This window comes from Ailuropoda melanoleuca, chromosome 2, assembly GCF_002007445.2.
Source record: "Ailuropoda melanoleuca isolate Jingjing chromosome 2, ASM200744v2, whole genome shotgun sequence".
Lineage (NCBI taxonomy): Eukaryota > Metazoa > Chordata > Mammalia > Carnivora > Ursidae > Ailuropoda > Ailuropoda melanoleuca.
This window is the reverse complement of record NC_048219.1, coordinates 128,262,012-128,285,647: the sequence shown is the minus strand read 5'-3', so window position 1 is coordinate 128,285,647 and position 23,636 is coordinate 128,262,012. Positions and strand designations below refer to the sequence as shown.

General features: G+C 39.2%; 1 protein-coding gene and 1 pseudogene across 1 annotated transcript in view; both read left to right on the top strand.

Moving 5' to 3' along the window:
* Positions 1-23,636, top strand: part of CCDC148 (coiled-coil domain containing 148) — a 231,019-nt gene that overhangs the window by 191,666 nt on the left and 15,717 nt on the right. The gene's annotated exons all lie outside the window — the stretch shown is intronic.
* On the top strand, positions 895-8,146 carry LOC100475575 (annotated as a pseudogene).

The following is a 23,636-nucleotide window of genomic DNA, read 5'->3' as shown; positions in this document are numbered from 1 at the left end:
GCATCTAGCCCAGCCTCTTTGTATTAACGAGGGGTTCTAGTTTGCAAACAACAGAAATCATTTCTGCTTGAATTTTGCAATAAAAATATTTTATATTAGGGTAGCTTACAGAATTATTTGCAGAACTGGGCTTAGAAAATGTTTGGGAATAACAGAGGCTGGGAAGATAAAAGAGTCAAGACTGTACTCCAGCTCCCCGCACAGAATCATCCCAGCAGGTCCAGCCACTGACCATGAGATGCCACAGCTTGCGCCTCCTCCTCTGCCATCTCTGGGTTCCGGACATCCCCGTGGGAAGCGCTGCCTTTATTCTTACCCCTGCCGTGCTGCTCTGCCAGCAGCCTTCACAGTGTCTCCACCGGCCCTGCTTCTTTGCATCACCGGCTTCCAAGTGAAGCACCCAACGACGGGCTGAACTCAGGTCACATGCTCATGCACTCGCTGCAAAGGTGGGAAAGCAAGTTTCTGACATCACTTCGTAGTGGAGATTTCTTCAAAAGAAGGAGGGGGGCCCAGAAGCTGAGGAAAGAAAAGTAAAAAAGAATGTCTCTTACCATCCACAATGGTAGTTGGCACAATCAACAGACCCTTCTTTTTATTCTACACTGGCAAAAAAATTTCCTTCCACCTAACACTCTAAGTGATTAGTAGATATAACTCTAAGTGATATCTTTTTGCCTTAGTGTCCTCTGGTTCTGTTATGACCCATCCCAATATTCCATGACCTGTGGACAAAATTTTAGTTTAGTGCCAATATACATGTCTGTCTTATGTAAAATTGTAAGGAAAAGAGAGGTGAAGAAAACAGACAGAAAATTAGTATACACATAAAATGAATTTTGGATTTGGGATCTTTTCCTGGGCTAGTGACCTGCAGTGTGATCCTCTCTCCTGATGCCGGGCGGTGGCAGCGAGCTGCAGCTTCCAGTCAGCCGCACAGGGGTGAGCAACCGATACACTTACATCCATACAACCATGCCTTGTTTCACTTTAGTACCGTATTTAATAAAATACATGAGCTATTTCTATACTTTATTAAAAAATAGGCTTTGTGTTAGATAATTTTGCTCAACTGTAGTCTAATGCAAGTGTTCTGAGCACATTTAAGGTAGGTGAGGCTAAGCTGTGATGTTTGGTAGGTTTGGTGTATTAGATACATTTTCAAATGATAAGATTTTCAATTTATGATGGGTTTATTGAGATGTAACCCCATCGTAAGTCAAGGAAGATCTGTATTTATGCATATTATATGTATGTATATATGTGTGCGTATGTGCGTGTGGCTGATGATGAACACCTTCAGTAAATGGTCAAGATCACAAATCAAATTTATGATTTTTCTCTTCTACTATGCATTACATTTGCTCTTTGCTTTCAGCCAGCATCTTGGCTGGGTGAGGTTCTTTACCCAATGGGTTGACTTACACTGGCTTGTATATAATAACTTTTACCGTTGGCCATGCAATACCAGAAGGTATCCTAGGAGTTCCTTGGATTCCCTCTACTTCTTCCTGCCTCTATTAAATAGCAGCAGTCCTATTTCCCTCTGATGTCAACTGTTCCACCACTGTAACCTCCTCTCCTACCTGTTTATTTAGTGGTATGATATACCCCAAAAGGCAAATATTTCCATCAGCTCCCAATTCAATGTAACTATTGTTATCCTCCTAGTGGCAGTATTAGGAGTTAAAACCAGTGGAGATTAGAGTCTCAGGGATGGGAAAAAGAGATTCTGTACCTGGGTCTTTAGGGTTAATAGTGATAAGCACCATTCCCACTGTACACGATCTGGCTGTGTTGAGAAACAGCACAATATATGGGCCACCACTTCAGAGCAAAACTATCTCCTGTAAAGTAGCATCCAGCCTCACAAAATACTATCTCACAGCTCATGATGTATCTGAGTCTTCAATTGGCCATTTCTTGTTTTATAAGGACAGCAACATATGGGCTTCAGCCCATTGCCTTACTTCATACACGGTTACGGCAGCTCCTTAGGAAGAAGTATCATCTTGTAGGATGTACTAGGAGTGCACGAATGGTGCACACGTGGTAAATAGGGAAAGAAAATCCAAATTCTTTTTGCCTTTCCCACGATAGAATGAGTGTGATATAATGTTGTAACCAGCTAAGAGTGTCTAATTCCCCTGGTGTATTTTACTCTATCAAGGGCTCAGATTGACAGCGGCCAGATCAGCCTTGAGGAGGGCAAATTCATGTAACCGAGCAATGTATAACTTCTGTTCCCACCACTGGGAGAATTTTATCATGAGCCCATTGAACAAGTACCCATTTGCTGGAGAAGAAGACTGACACACATATAGCAGATCATCTTTTCCACCTAATTCTATAAATCACCCATAAATTATTCCCACAATCTGAACCAATTGCATCAGGTCCATCCACATAATCTCTCTGAATCTTCCTGTCACAAATCTTCCTATCATATTCCTTCAATGTCCCTAACCAGCTGACCAAACCATTAACTACTGTGTACAAATTGTTATTAATCCAGTATTTATTCATTTACTTAAAAATATTTGAGTACCTAATGTATGGCAGTCACTAATCCTTTATCTCAGGTAAAGTGAACATTGAGATATTCCTCTTGAAATTATACCTACATGGAAAATTTCCCTTTTTTACCATGTTTTAGGGAGATTTCAGAGCAGAGATACCCACCATAGCTGTCTACTTTTGTTTGGGGCCAGTAGTGTGTAGACCTGGCTATAAATCTGGCTCATTTTTTCCTTCTCCAGCCAACTAGTTATTGGGAATGCCCCTTGGGCCATATGTGTGGGTTGAGGGAAGGATGTCAGTGTGGACAGTGAGCCACCTGTTCATAGAAATTACCTGTGTCTTCCGGTCATGCTCAGCCTCAATCTACTTTCGTTTCATTAGTCTGTGCTGCTAGTCACGCCCAGCTTTATGGCCAGGTGGCTCAGATAACATCCAGCTCATTATGAGTAGCTAGAGAGTTTCATTTTCACCTGCTGTCTTAAAGTCAAAGTCCAGTCAATACCCACCCTCATCTATAAAAGGTAGATTAAAAAATAATACCTATCTCATATGGATTTTTATGATAAATAAATAAGTTAAAACATGGAAACACTTACTACAATGCCTACCACATTGTGCCTGCTTAACAAATGATAGTTACAATAATTATCAGGGTCCCTTAGTAAACCAAGAGCTAGTTCTTAAAAGGAAAATCAGAACTTTCAAAGAAGGCCTATGTGTGCTGCTGAATCCTGAATGTCTCTACTAGACAAGCTCTATCGAACATTGTCATCCAGAATACATCAGTGAATCCATGGTGTCATAGAGCAGTGGCATTGTTGCCTGCACTGTGGCTTAGATCAGCTGGACAGCTTTCTTTTTCTCTGGCCCCTTTTCAAAACTGTAGCTTTTCAGGTCACCCACTAAACTGACTAGAGAGGCATTCTCAAATGCTGATTTTGCTGCTTTCCAAATCCAAAGAGAATCACCCAGCATTGTGAGGTTTTTTTTAAGTGGAAAATAGTACCACATGTCTTTTGAACTAGAATAAGAAGATCTATTTGAAATTTCTACCCTACACTTCCTGTTTCTCTGATCTTAGGCAGATTACTTACCTCTCTGAACACTCCCACATGGTTATCAGAATCAAGGGAAATAACAGTACCTGGATTAAAATACTCACTTGGTAATATTAGTTCCTCTCCATATTCTCCTCCTTACCTATAATGTTTAACCAACTGTCTCCTTCTCTCTGGCACTTCAAATTCTCCATGCCCCAGATCAAGCTATTCATCACCCCTTCTAATCCATTCTTCCTCCACTGTTTCCTTTTGGGTAAATGACACCACTACTCACTCCACTGCCCAGTCAGGTGGCTCCTCCCTCTCTCACTTCCCATTCCCACAGCCAAAGGCTTAGTAAATCCCATGAATTTACCTTTAGAATATTGATCCCTGTTGCTATCCTGATCAGCCTACTATTATCTCTCACCAGAATTAAGGCTATAACTTCTCACTATTTCATCCTTGCCCACAATGCAAACACATCCAGTCATGGTTCTGATACCAAAAACCCTCCAGTGGTTTATCTTCACACTTCTGGTAAAGTTCGATGCCATAATATTGCTTATGAGATGACCATGGTGAGACTTATCTTTTACTTCCCACCTGACTCCAGCACATCCCACTCCTCTTTGCACTACTACACTCTGCCAGTTCCTGAAGGGCCCCAGTATTTCTCTTGCCTCCACTGGGTCTTCAAATAAAGTTCTTTCTGAGAACACTCTTGTAGCTAATTCTTACTCCTCATGGCTCAAATGTGACTTCCTCAGAGCCCTTCTCTGGCTCCTAAACAAGGTTAGGTCTTCTCAATACATGTTTTCATGGGCCTGTTGTGATGAACTGTTGTTACAAACCACCCCATAACTTACTGGCATGGGATAACAATGATGTTATTATTACACTTATGGATTCCTTGGGTCAGGAGTTTGGACAGGTCCCAGAGAGGATGGCTTGTCTCTGCTCCATGATGTCTGGACTATCAGCCTGGAAGACATGAATGGCTGGGAGTGACTTGAATGCCTGGAGCTGGAATACTCTGGTGAGTTCATCTTTCATTTGGACTGGGATGACTAGAAAGCTGGGAGTAGCAGGAAAACTATCAACTGGAGCTCTGCATGGTCTGTCTCTGAAGCTTGACTTCTTCAAAGCACAGTGGGCTCAGAGTAGCTGGACTTCCTACAGGGTACTTCAGGGCTCCAGAACCTCATCTTCCAACAAACAAGGCAGAAGCCACATGACCTAGAGATCACATACTGTTACTTCTATTTTATCTGTTGGTCAAAGTAGTTATAAGCCCCACCAAATTCAAGTGAAGGGAATTTAGCCCCTAACTCTCAATAGGGGAAATATCAAATAATTTGTCATCGTGTTCATTTTTTTTTTTTTTAAGATTTTGTCTATCTGAGAGAGAGTACACACAAGTGGGGGGAGGGGCACAGGAAGAGGGAGAAGCAGACTTCCTGCTGAGCAGGGAGCCAGACTCAGATATGGGGCTGGATCCCAGGACCCTGAGATCAAGACCTGAGCTGAAGGCAGACACTTAACTGATTGAGTCACCCAGGCTCCCCATCATCATGTTTAAGGAACATCACAATGCCCTATATCTGCATTATCTCAACACCCATATTTTAATTGTAGATATTCATTAGATTTTTATCTTTTCCAATAAATTGTAAATTCTATGAGAATAGAATCTGTGTCTACAGCACAATATCCTCATATTTGGCACATTGTAGATAACACACAAATCTCAATAAATAGTCATTAAATGGGAGAATGCATATAACTAGAATAAAGCACTTTTAGGTGAATGGTAGGGCCTCAATTTGTTGTAAGGTGAATGAGCCACACTTGTCTTTGTTGTGGTTAGACTAGAGGAATAAGGAATTGCCTATTACAGTTTTTTATCTTTGCCCCTTTTTTTCTTAATAAAAGAATGCCATCTCAAAAGTGTCAGGCCTAAGTGTTACCTAGTTAAATGATTTCAATTTTTGGATCTTTGTCCACTAAGTGGTCATACATCCTAAGTATGTGTGTATCTCCGGATGCTAAACTTGCCGTCTTCCAGGGCAGTCCATTTCATCTTTGGACAGCTATTGAATTTTTTCTTTTCCTCTTGTTATTTCTTTATTTTTTGGTAGTAAGCCCAGCACCGTCTCATCAACTTCCACACATTAATTCTCCTTCTATTGCTTGAGAGCAAGTGAAACAAGTCTGAACCTTCTTTCCCTTGACAACCATTTAAATACTGAAGATAGTTATGTATTTCTCCTTCCCCATCTCCATCTCCATCACTATAAGCCCTTTCTTTTCTTTTCATAAGCTCCTTTTGGAGAGGTATGTTTTCAACCCATTTGTCATTTGTAGTGAACTAGGGGCTTAGGGGAAAACCCTCACTGACCAAAGGGGCCCATCATGATTCAGCACATATCATGGTTCAGGGTCACTATGGAGATATCAAAGGATAGAAATTACTATAAATGAAAGTTATTACTTAGGAAGTTATTTATGTCAGTATCTAATGTACATTTATTTAAATAAGACAAGTTTACATCTACAAGCAAACTGATTTGATTACACAAGGTGTTCGCATGAGCTCAATCTATCATGGCAAGGCCCCAGAGTGAAAAAATAGTGGAGGAGGTACCTTCACTTGCAGAAGAAAATAAATGAGAAACTCTCCAGTTCCAGGTGGCTCCTGGGCTGATAGACCAAGATTCTAGTTGTTATTACTAGACTTTACGACTCCTCCCAATTATACTGATTCCTAACTGAGAACGAGCCTTCCTATTTGGAGCAGCTGATGGGCTTCTTGAATCTTGGAGGTCTGGGAAGAGATTTACTATCCGCTTGATGGCTTAAAAGCACAGAGCTGCTTAGCCCTATCATGCCATCCAAAGGAGCCCCTTTCTTTTACCAGAGCCAAGTGAGGCAGCTAAAGGCAGCCAGCACAAAGGCACAATTGTAAGTTTTTCCCTTTTGTTTTCTGGGTTGAGCCATATCTACCCTTCTATCTATTTTTTTTTTGTCTCTAAACTAAGAATATTATTTTACATTTTTAAATGGCTAGAAAAAAAAAGAAATCATGTTATGTGAAAACTATATGGAATTTCAATTTCTGCGTCCATAAACAATGTTTTCTTTGAACACAACCATGTTCATTCATTTGTCTATTTGTATGCCACAACAACACATATAGTGTGACACATACAGCAACTGTATGGCCCATAATGAGTGTGACATACAGTGACTGTATGAGCAACAGGCCTGACGTATTTATTATCTCACCCTCTAAAGAAAAAGTATGCTGACCCCAGGTCTAGTGGGATGATAGAAGGGAAGGGCATTAATGCTGTTGCTTTTTGCAAAATATCTTTATATATTGGGTTCTATCCTTAACTAGCCTCTAGATAAATTGAACCAGAATGAAGGAAAGCTAGGAGAAGCTGACATTGTATTCAATCTATTCTCTCCTCTGATTGCATTCTTTTTTGTCTGTTCCCTTTCACATTAAAGCACTTAGAGCTCTAGGTATGCTCTAACTCTCTGCCAAAGCAGAGCACAATTAAAGCTTCTTCCCCAGGACATACATCTTAATTAATCTTGCCCAAGGTGACAAAGCGTTTATGCACATGTATATGGATCACTTTTAAAAATCTATATTGAACTCATGATCATCTTTCTCTTTTTTCTCCACCTCCAACTTTTTGATAAAATTTCAAGTTTAAGGAAGAGTTGCAAAAATGGTACAAAGAATTTCTACCCAGACTTATTAACTTTTAGTGTTTTGCCCTATTTGCTTTACCATTTGTACTCTTGCTCTCTCTCTCTCCACCCCAGCCCCACACACTGTGGTCCGCCACACTATTTAGAAGAAAGTTGCTGCCAAGCAGCTGGAGTTGCTGCGCTTCATTACCCTCCCCAGGCCTGTCCCCACACTCCCTGCTGCAGTGAGCTTCCTCACAAATTTCCTGCTGCCGGGCTCAGCTGAGGGGCTCTGTGCCGAACAGCAAGGCCCTCGGCATCCCGGCACCCTTTACATCACTGAGAGCCATCTGTCTTGGTTAGATGGCTGTGGATTAGCATTCTCACTGGAAGACCCACCATTAGTTTGCATGCCTGTCTGTGAGAGTATTTGTATGTTATGGAGAATGCCAAATTTGGGGGAGAATCCAAAGAATCCGTTGCTGAAGAAGAAGACAGTGATGCTAATGTTGAACCTGTTGCTGAATTTCAATTTGTGCCTAGTGATAAATCAGCAATGTTCACTGCAACGTGTGAATGCCAGGCTTTGCATCCAGATCCTGCGGATGAAGATTCAGATGACTATGATGGAGAAGAACAGGTTGTGGAAGCACATGAACAAGAGCAGGGAGACATCCCTACATTTTACACCTATGAAGAAGGATTATCCCATTTAACAGTAGAAGGCCAAGTGACAATGAAGAGATTAGAACGAATGTGCAACCAGTATAACATGGCTGGAGTCCAGACAAGATTGAGTAAGAGATTATGTGGATGGGATGGAGGTAGACACTACACCAAGAGTTGTGGGACAGTTTGAGGTTGCAGATGGTGATCACTGAGAATGATTTATGCTGCTGTGGGATTCTACTCACCGTAGGAAAGAACTTGGTGCCTCTTCTGTGGAGTAGGTGTTGATGAGTCTTTTTCCTTCTCCAAAACTTATCTGAACCAGTTCTTTTTTGAGACAGACTATACTGAGACAAGAAGTTGTCACCAGCAGAAGAAACTATGATCTTTATTAACAAAGGTGAATTAACCAAGAGTGTATTTGTAGTTTACCATCTACCTCAAAACTTTCTGTGTATAGGTCGCCTCTGAGTAGGCCTGTAGTTCCTGCCTTCACGCTGTGCATCTTCTGTAACCTGGCAGGCCCACACAGTGAGAATGCGCAGGCACTTGAAGGTATAGGTAGACTGGGTGGGAAGAAGGAAGGCTGAGTCTAAGATATACCCCTTCGGAGTCTAAGCATTCCCCCACCCCTCAGAAGGAAAGACAGAAAGATCTCAGAGAAATCCTGGCCTCTGCTCATTCTCCACAGGGGTAAGGGTCTTTTCACTAATTGGGGACCCAGATTAATTCACTCAGGCGTCTTTAGGGAGCCTCTTGGGAAGCATCCTAGCACATATACTACCACTAACACAAGTGCTTCTGACTAGCTTTTACTCTTTTTGCCATCCATATCACCCGTCTGTTTTGTAATAACTTCTTAGATTATATCCTTTAATTTCTTGCCTCTTAGGTCGGTTTGCATAACAACCAGTGAAATTGGTTGAAATCCTCAGAGTACTTCAGATGATAATTGTCTTGTCTTTTAATAGTTTAACAAATAAATCTAGGTTTTCTAAAAAAATGAGGAAAAAAAAGTTGCAGACATCATGAAATCTCACCACTAAATGTTTTGGCATGATTTAGCTGAGAATAAGAACAATCACCTATGTAACCACAATACTATTATGATAGTTAAGAAAATGAACAAAAATTCTGTGATATCCTCTAGTATCTAGTCCATATGTCAATTTCCCTAATTATCAATTAAATGTTTTTATAGCCTCCCCAACTAAGATAATGTACCACATGAAAAAATATATGATTTCAACTAACTTTTGAAGTCAGTACTCTGTACATCCTCAGTTGGATGAATTCTAAGGGGAAAAATACTGGGAAGAAATCCCAAACCTCACAGAGTAGGTTAAATATTAGTGGTAACATTGGTATTGTGACCTTGAAATATTTTACATTTGTGGTAGGACAAAACATTTAAAGGAACGTTTTAATGTTAACAGGACTAGGGCACAGAATACAAGAAAAGATACCAGTATTAAATTTAAAAAATTTTAAACTTTAGTATTAAATATAAAATGAAAATATCAATATGGACTTGTGATTTTTTTTCTTGTTTTAAATAAATTTTTCTCCCTCTGAAAGGGTCACTAAAATGGTCTAGAAACAATGACACTTCAATAGCAATGAGGATCCCTAGTAGCATTTAATTATGTAATGGCCCTCCCTTCTGTTATCGCCCTAATACCTGGAGTCAGTACAGTTTTCTGTAAAGGGCTATATAATAAATGTTTCAGCCTGTGGGCCATACACTCCAGGTACTAAACAGGTTACCATCTACGTCAATTTAGATATTGATTTCTAAATATCATTTTTGCCTAAAAGAACCAGGATTAATTGAGAAGAAGATGGCTGATTCTAGGTCTGGAACAGAGAAATTCTAAGTGGAGCTTAGGCTGTTTTATTTTGTCATCTCATAAATGTTGAAGACATAATAGATTTAGAAACTGGCACTTTTTCATCTCCAATGTAATAATTATTTCGGGTGAAGACCATCAAAAGATAGAAAAATCTTTAGATGGAAGATTTTAAATGGTAAATAGGGTATTTACACAGAGCCCAAGTATCACTCCATGAATTACTTACTAAATGAAAAGAGAGGGAAAAAAACATGCCTGTACAATGGGGAGATCTGGCCACTTTACGAACAACATCAGTAGTAGTGGACTAATAGCCTGACATTATTCCTTCTGAAATGATGCGATATGAAATGCATCACCTTTGTGCCAGAAATACTTTATCTCAATCTAACCAATTTTCTAGTATAGCAATTGGCAAAGATTTTTTTAAAAAGAGACAGGCTATAATTATTTTAGACTTTGTGGGCCATATGGTCTCTTTTCACCACTGCTCAACCCTGCCCCAGGAAAGCAGCTACGTAATATAATATGTAAACTAATGGGTGTGGCTCTGTTCCAATAAAACTTTATTTACAAAAATAAAGTGGGGGATTGGATTTGGCCTGTGAGTTATATATAGTTGGTCAATGCTTGTTTGAGACCTAACTTACAGGAAAGTCAGGGGAAGAGGAATGAGAAGAAAGGATTAGATACCAAGAGGAAATAATCAGTCTAATCCAAAATGATGGCTATGCTACAAAACAACTTTAAATGCTTCAAAAAAGTCAGTGTCATGGGTAAAAAAGTGATGGAACTGATAACTTTTCAGTCTAAAATAAGCTAATGAGACATACAAACCATTCTGAGTGTGTGGATCTAGGTAACAATCACGCTTTTTATACACAGTGCCACTAAGTCCTGTCTCCACACCCCTGTTCCTGTGCAGGTGATTATTTGGACCAATGTGCAGAATCATTTGGTTATCCTCTCTCCTCCATCAAAATGATTTGCAATCACTACCAGAATGACTTGCTTGAGAATGTCTCAACCCTCCTGGGTTGCTTTTCAGAGTCTCATGACATAAAATCAATCCTATTTTTCTCTAAACTTTTGGTTAAAATCATTAAGAAAGCAAGTTTATGAAGAGTGAGGGAGGCAGGAAAAAAAAAAAAAAACGCCTATGCTTTAATCACCAATCTCTAATTACTACCAGTCACAAACAGGAGGTTTGTATCATTTGACCCTTTTATTCCCAAAGGGAAAGAAAAATTTGCTTGTTCCTAATAACAATCTAAGCATATAACTATATTTTTACTAATAATTATAATAAGGTGACCTTCCTTACCTGCAATTTTCCTATGAGACATGACTTGGAATTAAAATCTCAATTTATTTCAGAGGATGCCATCTAAAACTCCTTAGTTCTGTTACAGAGAAATAACTTAAAAATAACTTATCAGCTGAAAACTGGTTTTACATTAACATCAACATATCTTTTTAATTGAAACTACTTAAAAGAAAGTTATTTTCAAAGCTTTAAGTATCATATGCTTCTGAGCAAACTAATAAAGCCAAGTGAGACTTCTTATAGACCAAGATTTCTCCCCCCCAATTCACACCTCACTGCCATGACAGTCTTCTATTTTCCCGGTAAAGCCTATACATGACTTTAGAGAAGACTTCTTTACATTTGGCTAATTTTTACCAAGTCTGATCATCCCTGCCTTTATTTTTCCACTCTGGTTTTGGTTTCCTATCTTAAGTCACCTTTGTGAGGACAAAGCTGTTTCAAAATCAAGGCTTAATTTCCCTCATCACAATGAAAGTTTCTCCTGCTTTTGTTCCTCAGGGGAGGACTTCACAGTGGCTTTTCAGTTTTGTTTAACAAAGAGCTGAAGCATGTGCTACGAATAACATACAAAATCAAACAACACAAATTTAAGCGAAGTTCACTGTTTCTGCCTTTTTTATCCTACAAACCACTCTTACAGGATGATAGTTTTAAATGACCCTTTCCAACCTATAAGATAGATCTTGAGGCCACTACAAGTATTGCCTGAAGATATTAGCCAGAAAGTTCATTGAAATCCCAGACACCACTAGGAAAGAAAGCAAAAACGTGACTTGATATGTGTATAAAATCATCATAAATTTGCATTAGGGAGACTGCATGATTCCTAATGTGATTCAGAAAATGATGACTATAATGACCATGAAATCAGGCCATTCCTTGTAGAGGACCAGAGTTGATGGACTGAGTGTCGAGTGTGGAACATAGTGGTGATATTATTTTAAAGCTATTAACCTATTTAATTTATAAGTTTAATAATTATAACTGAATGCCTACTACGTTGGCTAGAGTGATGAACCAAAAGGACAGTCCCTGTTTTCAAGGACCTGGCAGTCTAATGGAGAATTGAATTCAGATAGTCTTGGTGAAGGCAAGCACAAAGTACAGTGGGAACATATGGGAGCAGCACCTAAACCAGGTAGGAGGTGGCAGGGGGAGTCAGGAAGTCTTCGTGCTAAAGGAAACATCTTCCAGAAATGGGAAATATCTTTCTGCCAAATACCCATGGCAATTTAAAGGAACTGACAATGATTTGGTATAGTTGAAGCATATGATTTGGAGTGGACTAGGGAAAGGTTGTGGTGAGAGAAAAAGATTAAATAGATAAGTAGAGGCCAAATTATGGGAAGTCTTTAGAAAACTTACGTCTTACAGGGTTTGAGTAGGGTAAATTCTGACTTTTAATTTATTAATTATAATTAATTGCGTTAAATGATTACTACATTTAGTGATTTATACCTTTTCTATTTCCAAAAGAATTTTAATATGGGCATAGAGATTTAACAAATTCCAGAATACTAGAAAAAAAATTAGGGAAGTAATTACCTTGGGAGGTTGTACTTATTAATGCACAAATGGGTTCAAAATGGTATTAGACACACAAATCGTAGGTTATTAGGAAAATTTGTTTATTTAAGATCTTCCCACAAAGGGACCACATAGACATGATCAGAAACTGAGTCTCAGACAGAATGGTTTTTTTGTCTGGTTTGGCATTATGTGTCTTAGGTATTTATATCCTTATCCCTTATGTATACATACCCATCTATTTGAGGTAGCCTCAGTAAATATGATCTTCAGGTGAGCTTAGAACATCAGAGAATATTCAGAGAGCTGAAGTCCCTATCTACTTTTGGAGAAAATCCAGACATCCCATCTTCCATTGATTGCATTTTTGAGTGACTTTTTAGCAATAAGACTCTCTACTTCCAAATTAAGCTTCTGTGGAGTCATTGATTAAAATGGCTGATTAAAAACAACTTTAGGGGGAAAAAACCCTTAAGATAATTTTCTCTCACTGAATTCTTCTCAAGTTCTTTCTATGAAGTGCTGTAAGTTGAATCTCTCTTAACTCATCCTAAGTGGAAACAGAGAACAATGACTCCTCTGTATAAAATTCCCAGTCATTCTCCAAGATCACTTTCCATTTCCCATTAGCCTTATCATTGCCATATAAGGAGTCTTACTTTCTTTGTATTTTCTTGAGTCAGTTCCTGATCCTTTAATAACATTTGCTGACCTCCTCCTGAATTCCCTCTTAAGAATTCAAGTATTGATTCTAAGACATTTAATGATCTCCCTTTCTAGTGTCTTAGTAGATACAGAGTTGGGCTTAGATCGTAGTTATTTGAGGTTCAAGTTAGCTAAGAAGTAAGTATACAGCTAATATACAGAGCACATGGATATGTACAAACACCAACACAAACACAGGCACAAACACACATGGGCAGAATAGGGTCTAGGGGACAATGTAGATAAGGAAGCAGGGATTTTGAACAGAAAAATCAGATATAAAATTTTTATAAAATAATTTCTGACTTCACCTTAGGAGAGCCAGCTAATGAATTAAAAACTCAATATGAAAATTATTCAGGTCAGTTGTTTGATATAGGTTATGCTTCCACATGTTTTGACTTGGGAGAGGTCAGACCACTTTGAAAGGAAAGCAGGTTGGAGGAAATAGGGAAGTGTGAATTAAAGTTAGGAAATTTCACATAACTATACTATACCTTTGTGTTTTTCCATTTTACTACTAAGTGGATTCACAGCAATAACATACTAGTAAATATTTAACAACTTGCTGGGGTTTAGGGGAGGGGATGGGATAAGCTGTGATTTGTAGTATTTGCTGATTTCTGTGGCATACATAGTTTCACCCTGGTTTACTCCAAACAACCAACTTGATTTACTTAACACAGAATTGGGAGGAAATGTGCAGTTGTATGTGATTATATATTATTTCTACTGTACAGACACAACAGATATAAATAACCTCAAGAGGCTAGATAGTAGCAAAATAATTAGGAAGTGATGAATTTTGATTATTTGCTACCTTTGTTTTTATTTTTTAATTTTTTTTAGTGTTGTATTAAGTTTTAACTTTAATTCCAGTGTAGTTAACAAACAGTGTTACATCAGTTTCAGGTGTACAATATAGTGATTCAACAATTCTATGCATTACTCAGTGCTCATCAGGACAGGTGTACTCCTTAATCCCCATCACCTATTTCACCCATCCCTCTACCCACCTCCCCTCTGGTAACCATCAGTTTGTTCTCTGTAGTTAAGGGTCTGTTTCTTGATTTGCCTCTCTTTTTCCTTTGCTCATTTGTTTTGTTTCTTAAATTCCACATATGAGTGAATTCATATGGAATTTGTTTTTCTCTAACTTATTTTAGCATTATACTTTCTAGCTCTATCCATGTTGTTTCAAATGGCAAGATTTCATTCTTTTTTATGGCTGAATAATATTCCATTGCATAGATACCATATCTTCCTTATCCATTCATCCATTGATGGACACTTGGGCTACTTCCACAATTTGCCTATTGTAAATAATGCTTCAATAAACACAGGGGTGCATGTATCCCTTTGAATTATTGTTTTTGTATTTTGGGGGTAACTACACAGTAGTGCAATTACTGGAATGTGGGGTAGTTCTATTTTTAACTTTTTTTTTTGAGGAAACTCCATATTGTTTTCCAGAGTGGCTGCACCAGTTTGTGTTCCCACCAACAGTGTAAGAGGGTTCCCCTTTCTAAAAAAAATAAAAAATAAAAATACAGGGCCGATCTGCCGGCTGTGTGGCGAGCTCCACAGCAGGCTGAGTTGAGGGCGCGCCTGAGGGTAAGCGTCGGCCTCAGGGTTGGGGCGCGGGGGCCGCCGAAGGTGATAACGGGCTCAGGGGGGTCCCCCAGTTCTCCCGCCCTGAATGCTCTGCAGCACCCCAAGGGGCACGATTTCCTGCGGGGTGGCAGGCTGAGTCCTGCAGTGGGGCTCAGGTGTCCCCAATCCCCGGGGCTTGAGAGGGTTCCCCTTTCTCCACATCCTCACCAACTCTTGTTGTTTCTCGTGTTTTTTATTTTAGCCATTCTGATAGGTGTGAGGTGATCTCATTATAGTTTTGATTTGCATTTCCCTGATGAGTGACGTTGAGCATCTATCTTTTCACGGGTCTGTTAGCCATGTTATCTTTTTTTTAAATAGTTTGTCTCATTGTAAGTTAATATAATTTAATGTTTATTAATGGCCTTCTTAAAGAACTAGCTTACAAAGGTCCTAAACATTTAGCAGTTGGCTCTCGCCCGCTGATATGAGACAGCTTTGGCACTTGACTAAGGGGCGCAGTCACCCCAGCAGATGAAGGTAATCATAGGACTTGAGTCCCATGAAGAGATAATTGTGATTCCCTATGGATTGCTGTGGAATCCATTTGCATACCTGCTATGCTATATCAGCTGTCCTGCCTCCCTGTGAATTCTCCCAAATTCGGAAGTGAGGTCCTAAACCTCAGGCACCTACTGGACACTCTGCAGTTGTTCTGGCTTGTCTGGTCAGTTTGAAGAAAAGTAGGAGGTTTTCCAGAAACTTGGAAGTCTTGCGTGGAAGACTGACGCAGCTGGGTATGGAGGGAGTGTTTTCGTCTGGTGCTCTTATTAACACTGGAGCTTAGGGAAGCAGAGTCAAACACAGATAACTCTCAGTATGTGCTGTACATGATCTTTTAAATAACTTTCCTGGCGGGGGGGCGGGGGGTCTATGACCAGAAAGAGAGGCCCTGAGCTAGGGACAAAGATACTTTTTACAGATGGAGCAAATATTTTTTGATAGGAGTCTTAACAATCCTAATAAAAGTCAGGGGTGGGGAGCAGAGGGTTATCCTAAATCTTAAGAGAAAATGCAAAAATTCACAGGGAACAAAAGCAGCAAAACCTTGGGGGCTAAATGGGTGTTGAATGATGATGAATTCCCTAACATATGACTAGAGGATTGATAATTATAGTACAGAAATTAGGACCATAAACTTTAAATTTAATCAGGATGTTGGACATGCCTTCCTGTGAATGGACAAACACAGGAGGCACATCAGGAGACAACAGTATAAGCCAATGAATATATTAAGGAAAGTGGAAAATAACAAGAGCAGCAGACTCTGAGAGCATTTGGGGAGTGGGAAAAGCATGAGATATGTACCTCAAATAGAGAGAATAATCCAATAAGGCCCATTAACTGGAAATCACATTAAAAAACAGAGAACAGATAATTCCTCCTACATAGGTCCACATTTGGACATCTATGGCCAGAAGCCAGGGAAGGAGCATCTCACATGTTCCATAAACAGTAGTGCAGTAAATTAACTCCAAGTGAGACAAGCAGAAATTGCAGCATGTGCTGGGCTATGAAAGTGAGCCTGGAGTTATCAGCAGGTGATGGAACATACACAAATATCAGGAGTCTGTGGCAGGAATCAAAAACAAGCTGATGAGCAGGAAGGGGATGGAATGCTGGAAGGAGAATACTACAGTCAGAAGAGGCCAAGTGTATGGGAACATCCCAAGTAAAATTAAGCGTCAGTGGATGAGGCATTTGAAATTATTATGAGCACAGGGCAGGAATAGGGAGGCAAAAGTCAGTATCCAAGAAATTGATTACCAGAACAATTTTCTACCCCCCCCTTTTTTTTTTGTAAGAGAAGGAGAGAGAGTCAGAAGGGGGCAAAGGAAGCAGGAGAGAATTCCAAGCAGGCTCTGCATCCAGCATGGAGCCTGTTGGGGGGCTCTATCTCACAACTCAGAGATCATGACCTGAGCCAAAATCAGGAGCTGGACACATCCCACTGAGCCACCCAGGTTTTCTATTGTTCCCGTGCAACAGGCACTAATCCCAGAAAAGCAGTGGTTTTCAAATTTACAGATCAAAAATATAACCTAGTGGGTATGTGAAAATATAATCCCAGAATCCTACCACCAGTGATTTTAGGTTAAGCCCAGGAATCTGCATTCTAAAAATAAGCACCACTGAAAATCCTATTTCAGTTGGTTCACCAGCCACTTTCTGAGAAATACAGGAGTATCATTCATCCAGGGACCCTGATGGTGAGATGGTTCTGGAAATGTACTGTTAAATAGCCCAGAGTTTCCACATTCCTACCTAGTGAGCAAATGCTAACTCCTGTGAGAGGCAAGTTCATGGCCCAGCTGTCACAACTTGTTGCAGTTGCTTGGAAACATTACTCCTTTTACTTGGTTTTGTATCTTCTTTGATTTTTAATGTTGCCATTTTACCTTGGGTGTTTACTATGATGCATCATTTCAAATCTTGTTTGGAAACAGGTAGGATATAAATCCTAATTAAATTTAAAAATTAATTGCTGATGGCCTCTCTCATGTAATCAGAAGTGGGGAAAGTAATGCTGTTTAGATATTAGTTGAATAATAAAATATTCTATACTGAATCTTTCATGATAATGTATGTGAGAGTACCTTGAAAACTGGAGTTTTGTACAACTAGGTGATTTTTAAAATATCAGTACTTTATATATACCAAATAAGTATGTGCATTTATTGTATTCCTAGAAAGTCTTTATATACTCACAGCTTCTGATACTTATGATATTTTATTAATTAAAGGGGGAAAGTCCAAGTTTTCTATCAGATACACCTAAAGAGAAGAATACATCACTTTGTCAAAATATTGTGGCTCTTTATTCTTTGTAGCTCTTCCAAATCCTACAAACACAGAGAGGATTATCAGTACTGTCTGAGTGTGTGTGGGCTTGAAAGCTCTAAATGTTTCTAAAAGAACAAGGCTTTTGATACTTTTTTTTTTTTTTTTTAATACTGGGAGCTTTGGGGGCAAGTTAATCCTTAGGATGTCTCAGACTATTGCTCCACAAACTATACCTTCCTAAGGCTTCCACGTAGTGGACATAACTGATTTTATGTTGGACCAGGTTCAGATAGGGTCTTCCTGTGGTCTGTGTTTGGCAATTGGCCTATTTGCAGAAAGACTCATCTCCATCTGCAATTATGCCAAGGTCTACGTATAAATGTTTTATGCATTCAAATGGAGCAGTCCAAGCAAGACATTTCTGCTTGGATTGAAGAATACATATAAGAGAAATGTTGGCTGTGCCTGGCTAAGGTGATAAAATTATTTTCAAAAGCAAGGATCCAAGCAGAAGATTGATTTATTGATGTGACAGTCTTCAGGGAAACCAGAAACATGATCTCAGAAAGGTGTATATTCAAAAGGAGGCCTTAGGGAATATTCTTGTCCCTTGAAATAATGGGGAATCCGGCAGGAGGATTTGTGACATCTGGGAGAGGACAAAAAAGATTAAAATTTAGAGTTACTTGGAGAGAAAATGTGAGTTGCCTTTCATATATGTGACAAGGTTGGCTGCATCTCTAAGAAATTAGAACTATGTGTAAATGCAGAGAACAAACCAATGGTTGCCAGAGGGGAGGGGGGGGAATGGGCAAAATGGGTGAAGGGGCATGTGAGATACAGGCCTCCATTTATAGAATAAGCCACAGGAATAAAACGTACAGCATAGGGAATATAGTCAGTGGTATGGTAATAGTGTTGTGTGGTGACAGTTGGTAGCTACACTGGTGGTGAGCACAGCACAATACATGGACTTGTCAAATCACTATGTTGCACACCTGAAATGAATGTAACATTGTATGTCAACTATACTTCAATTCAAAAAAGTAAGGATGAAGGATGTGTACATGTACTGTTAATATTTGAAGAGAGAATTTAACTATTGCCCATTGTCTTAGTCATTTGGGGCAGCCATATTTAATTTTTGTTTAAAGAATATTTTTCTAGTTTTATCAATTTTATTACTTTAATAACGTAATTCTTTTTGTAAAAAAAAATTAGAATTATGTGGACCTTCAGCTTATAGCTTTTAGAGAAAATCACTTTCTTTTGCCATTGGATCAGCCAGTAATTTGAGTTAGGGTAAATAATCTATCTACTCCTTTCATTAGTTTAACTTGGACTAAGTGGATTTTCCTGCAGGCTTACTGTTTGGTGGGGTGGGGGGGGTGTCATGATTAGGCCCCTGGGAGAGCCAGGCCTGTTTCTTTTCTGAGGCTGATAACTAAGAAGGTCTTGTGACTGGAGAGAGGTCTTCTAAGGAACCTCGTGCCATTGCTTTACACACTGCGCAAAATGTGAACAGAGACAGCCCATCTCCTGGTGTCCGTTCTTAGCCGTGTCTACAGAGGCCAACACTTGGCCATTGTAACTTTTATTAAAGTAAAATTCCGTAAAAGTTAATTACCTTTTTTGTTTACACCAGCAGCTTGCTAAGGAAACTTTGCCCTACTTCTCTTCTAGCTGGTCCGCCCTTTCCCTAGCTGCTCCCCAAGCTTGGGATTTAACCATAAGTCTGATATTCTAATAAATTGTCAAATTGTGTGTTTTTGTTCACCTACTTTACTGTACTTCTCTGATCCATGACTCTCCTCTAGGAATGTCTCCATTTCTCCATTCAAAGAGCGGTCCCAAGGAATATGGCTGTGGATATATCTAGCTTAATGTAGGAAAGGAAAATACAGGGTTTTTTGAGATTTCTGCCTGTACCTAAGTAGTGCTGCTGAGAAAAAATATATATCCTTTAAAAGGGGGGCTGAGAGTCAGTGATGTAGGTATTATTATTTTTGAAGAGTTTATTTATTTATTTGAGAGAGAGAAAGAGTTCGAGTGGGGCAGGAGGAGCAGACTCCCACTGAGCAGGGAGCCCAACATGGAGCTCAATCCCGGGACCCCGGGTTCATGACCTGAGCCGAAGGAAGATGCTTAACCAACTGAGCCACCCAGGTATTATTTGTAAATTTATCTGGATCTCTGCCCAGTTTATTATTTTATCTTTTCCGGTAAAGCTGGTTCGGTCTATAGTACTATTTACAGTTTTGTTTATCTGCTTGAGCTCTGGAGAAAACCACACATCTCTCTTGGCTTCAAGTAATAGCCTTTCTAGAACATTGGCTTCAGCTCTCAGCTGGAGAAACTGCAGTACAAGCATCAGAGCTCATGGAGCCCGGCCTGCGGATGGGCCCTCTCCCCCAAGATCCAAACATCAGCGCTCACTTGGCCGGACTGTAGGGTGCACTGCTTTGTGGAAGTGTCTGCCTCTAAAGAAATAAAATGTGCTGTGATTTTGGAATTCAGTCCCTAAGGCTGAATTCTGAGACGGAAAGGAGACTGCTAAGAGAGGCGTGACTGGGCAGGAAGTCACTGGAGAGGCGAGTTCAAACTTGGAGGCAGAAACTCCAGGGATGACGAGAGTCTACCAGCATTTATGGGAGCCAAGGAAAAAAGCACGAGGAAAGTCATGCCTGAAATGAAATATAGTTTACCTTTTGTTTTTTAGAAAGCACGTTTAAAATGCCTAACCAAAAACTCATGGTAAAGAAAATATTCTATAATGTTTGCAGAGGGGGGATTAGCAGGGTTACTTTAAAAAAAAAGAAAGGAGAGAAAAAAAACCCCAAAGCCCCCAAAGGTGTTTATGAAAGTAACCATTCTGCTACACTGATTTTTTTTTTTTTTAAACTTCAAATGTTAAAGAGGCTGTTAGCGGAGCCTCCTCGCTGATCATTTCCTAGGCTGAAAGAAAATCAGGGTTTACTTCATTGCTGTGGGCAGCTGAATCACTATAAAAATCTTTGGTCCTTTTGATGTTTGGTGTCTACAGAAGTTCTGAGAAACCTGGGAAGGAAGAAAGAGAATGTAAGGGGGATTTTCAAATAATATTAGAGAAGGTGAGTTTTATTAATCCTATTTACTTAAATCATTTGTTTGAGGGAGAGGACTGTGGTTTCTTTTGTTCTCAATGCCATCCCATTGGGATTCCTGAAGAAGAGGATCCAGTTCCATCAAAATGACACAAGTGTCTGTCTCTGGAAATCTAGAACCAGTTAAAGTCAGAAGTTGAAAATAGATAACAACCAAACTGAAATATTATCATTTGATAACCTAGTGGTATATGTTATTAGTATGGCTTTTTAAAATTTCCTTCTAACACAATGCTTCCTTCTGCTGTGATCATTCTGAAAACACCCTTCTTGAAATTAGGTCCTCAGAAATTCCGTGTACCTTATAAGAATTCTTCAGGAAAAAATCCAATAAAACTAAACACCCATGCTTGTCACCTTCTTACCTTTAAATTATTTCTTTCTCTTTACAAATCGAAGTGGGAAAATAATTTAAAGAAAGCTAATATTGTGAGGTAAACCCTCAACATGAGTTCCCTTCCTCTATAACTGATAATGATTAGATAGATTCTTGAAGATTTTTTAAATGCAATAGAGATTAGCTGTAACATTAAACTTTATCTACCACAAACCATTTGTGAGTTCAAAAGCCACTGCAAATTACCCAATTAGTATCGAATGACAGATGTCTCTTCTTAGTGAACTCCTATGATGGCAAGTGGCAAGCTTCTTCTTTTTTTTTTTTTTAAAGATTTTATTTATTCGACAGAGATAGAGACAGCCAGCGAGAGAGGGAACACAAGCAGGGGGAGTGGGAGAGGAAGAAGCAGGCTCATAGAGGAGGAGCCTGACGCGGGGCTTGATCCCATAACGCCGGGATCATGCCCTGAGCCGAAGGCAGACGCTTAACCGTTGTGCCACCCAGGCACCCCAAATGGCAAGCTTCTGAATGGATTAAAAAAATATGTGTTTATTTACTTGATAGGTGTTTCTAAGTGCTCTGGGCTTTTCTTATGTGATTTGATAGGATTATGGTTTTTACATATTCATATATGTGGCACTTAAAAATACGTCACATAAATGAATGTATGAAGACAATTAGGTGAATAAATGCTGATGTGCTTGCATAGCCTGTTAAATTCCAGACCATCATAAATCATTCCTGAAAGCCAACAAGTCATTCCTGCCTCGGCTGCCCCTCCAGAATCACAGGACTAGCAAGTCTGCATCATGGATGTCATGGTTTTTAGCATCCATGCTTCCTGATTGTCCAAAGGCACTAAACTCCCGATTTGTTCTCCAGTGTTTCAACTTCTCTTACTTCTTGCCAACTCCTCAAATGATTACATACCTTACAAAGGAATATGCACTGATTAGACAGGCTTAACTAAGGGGTGTTATTCAACTTCCTCTTTATTTTGTCTTATGTTCTGTTATTTACCTACAATTTAGAAAATTTAATTGGATGTTTGCCATTACTTTTAAAATTTTATTCATCATTTATTCTCTTTCATTTTTTGGTGAATAATGAATATTGCCTTCTGTTTTAGGCACTATGCTAGTTGTCAGGGATACAAAGGCAATTGAGACATAGCCAATGTACTCGGGAAATGTAGTCTAACAAACCACACATGGAAACAAATAACTATAGTACAAATGAAGAAGTGTGTATGTATTATGCCTATTCATTTGCTTACTTCAATAGCTCTGCTTGTTCAATGGAAAGACAAGTCATATTTCCCAAACTAGATTCTATTGGGAAAAGCTTCTATTATCAGATAATTTAGGGAAATTAGCACATTCCTTTTTTTTTTTTGAAAATTCGTAATGCATGCCACCATATTCTAATAAATATTCTGAGAGATCTTACTGTAAAGAAACCTATTTCACTTTGTTTATCTTTCTCAAGCTTACTTGAATACCCAACACATTATCCATGGCACACATTTTAACATCCTATGGGATATCAACATTCCATGGGCCATCAATTTGGAAAATGAACTGAAAATCATTTGGAACAATTTGGTACATGCCCTCCTGTTATAGAGGATGAAAAGATACGTATTCCCTTATACATAGATGATATGTTTATTGGTCAGGACTCCTCAGAAACAACTGAGAGAAACCTAACTCAAACTAGCTTAGGAAGAAAGGAGCATAGATTGAGTCACACGGATGGGAATCCAGGAGTGGGTCTTGCCTTGGGACTCAACTGGCATCTTTAGGTTCCTCTCACTCTCTTTTAACTTCTTTAGTTTTACCTGTTTGTGCATTGGTACGGACTTTCTCATATGTCTGGGCTGGGGAGAAAGGAAACTATTCTTGAACAGCTCCAGGCTTAGTTACATCATTTTAGCTCAGTGACCTCAGAGAGAAAAGAAAGCTTTTCTTCTTCAAAAGCCATATAAATCTCCAGGAAAGATTCTGATTGGCTCAGCTGAAGCTCACTGAGGCCCAGTCACTGTGGTCATATTTGTAATGTACTATTATTAACCATATCTGGTCACCAGGAAAGGGGGGGGGGGATTCTCTGATTAAAGGTTTCAACAGACCTAGAGGGAACGAGAAAAGGCAGTTTGAAAGGGATTGATGTTACTAGGTTGATGTTAGAGGATAAAAAAACCAGACAGATGTCTACCACAGTGTAGTCTAATTATTAAAATCTAGATTTGGCCATAATAGGCAGTTAGCCCTAGTATCCAATTACTGCCAAAAGTCAGGGATAAAATTAAAAAATCAACTCTTCTCATATTAAAGTCATTATTTTTGGAATACTTCTCCTAATTTA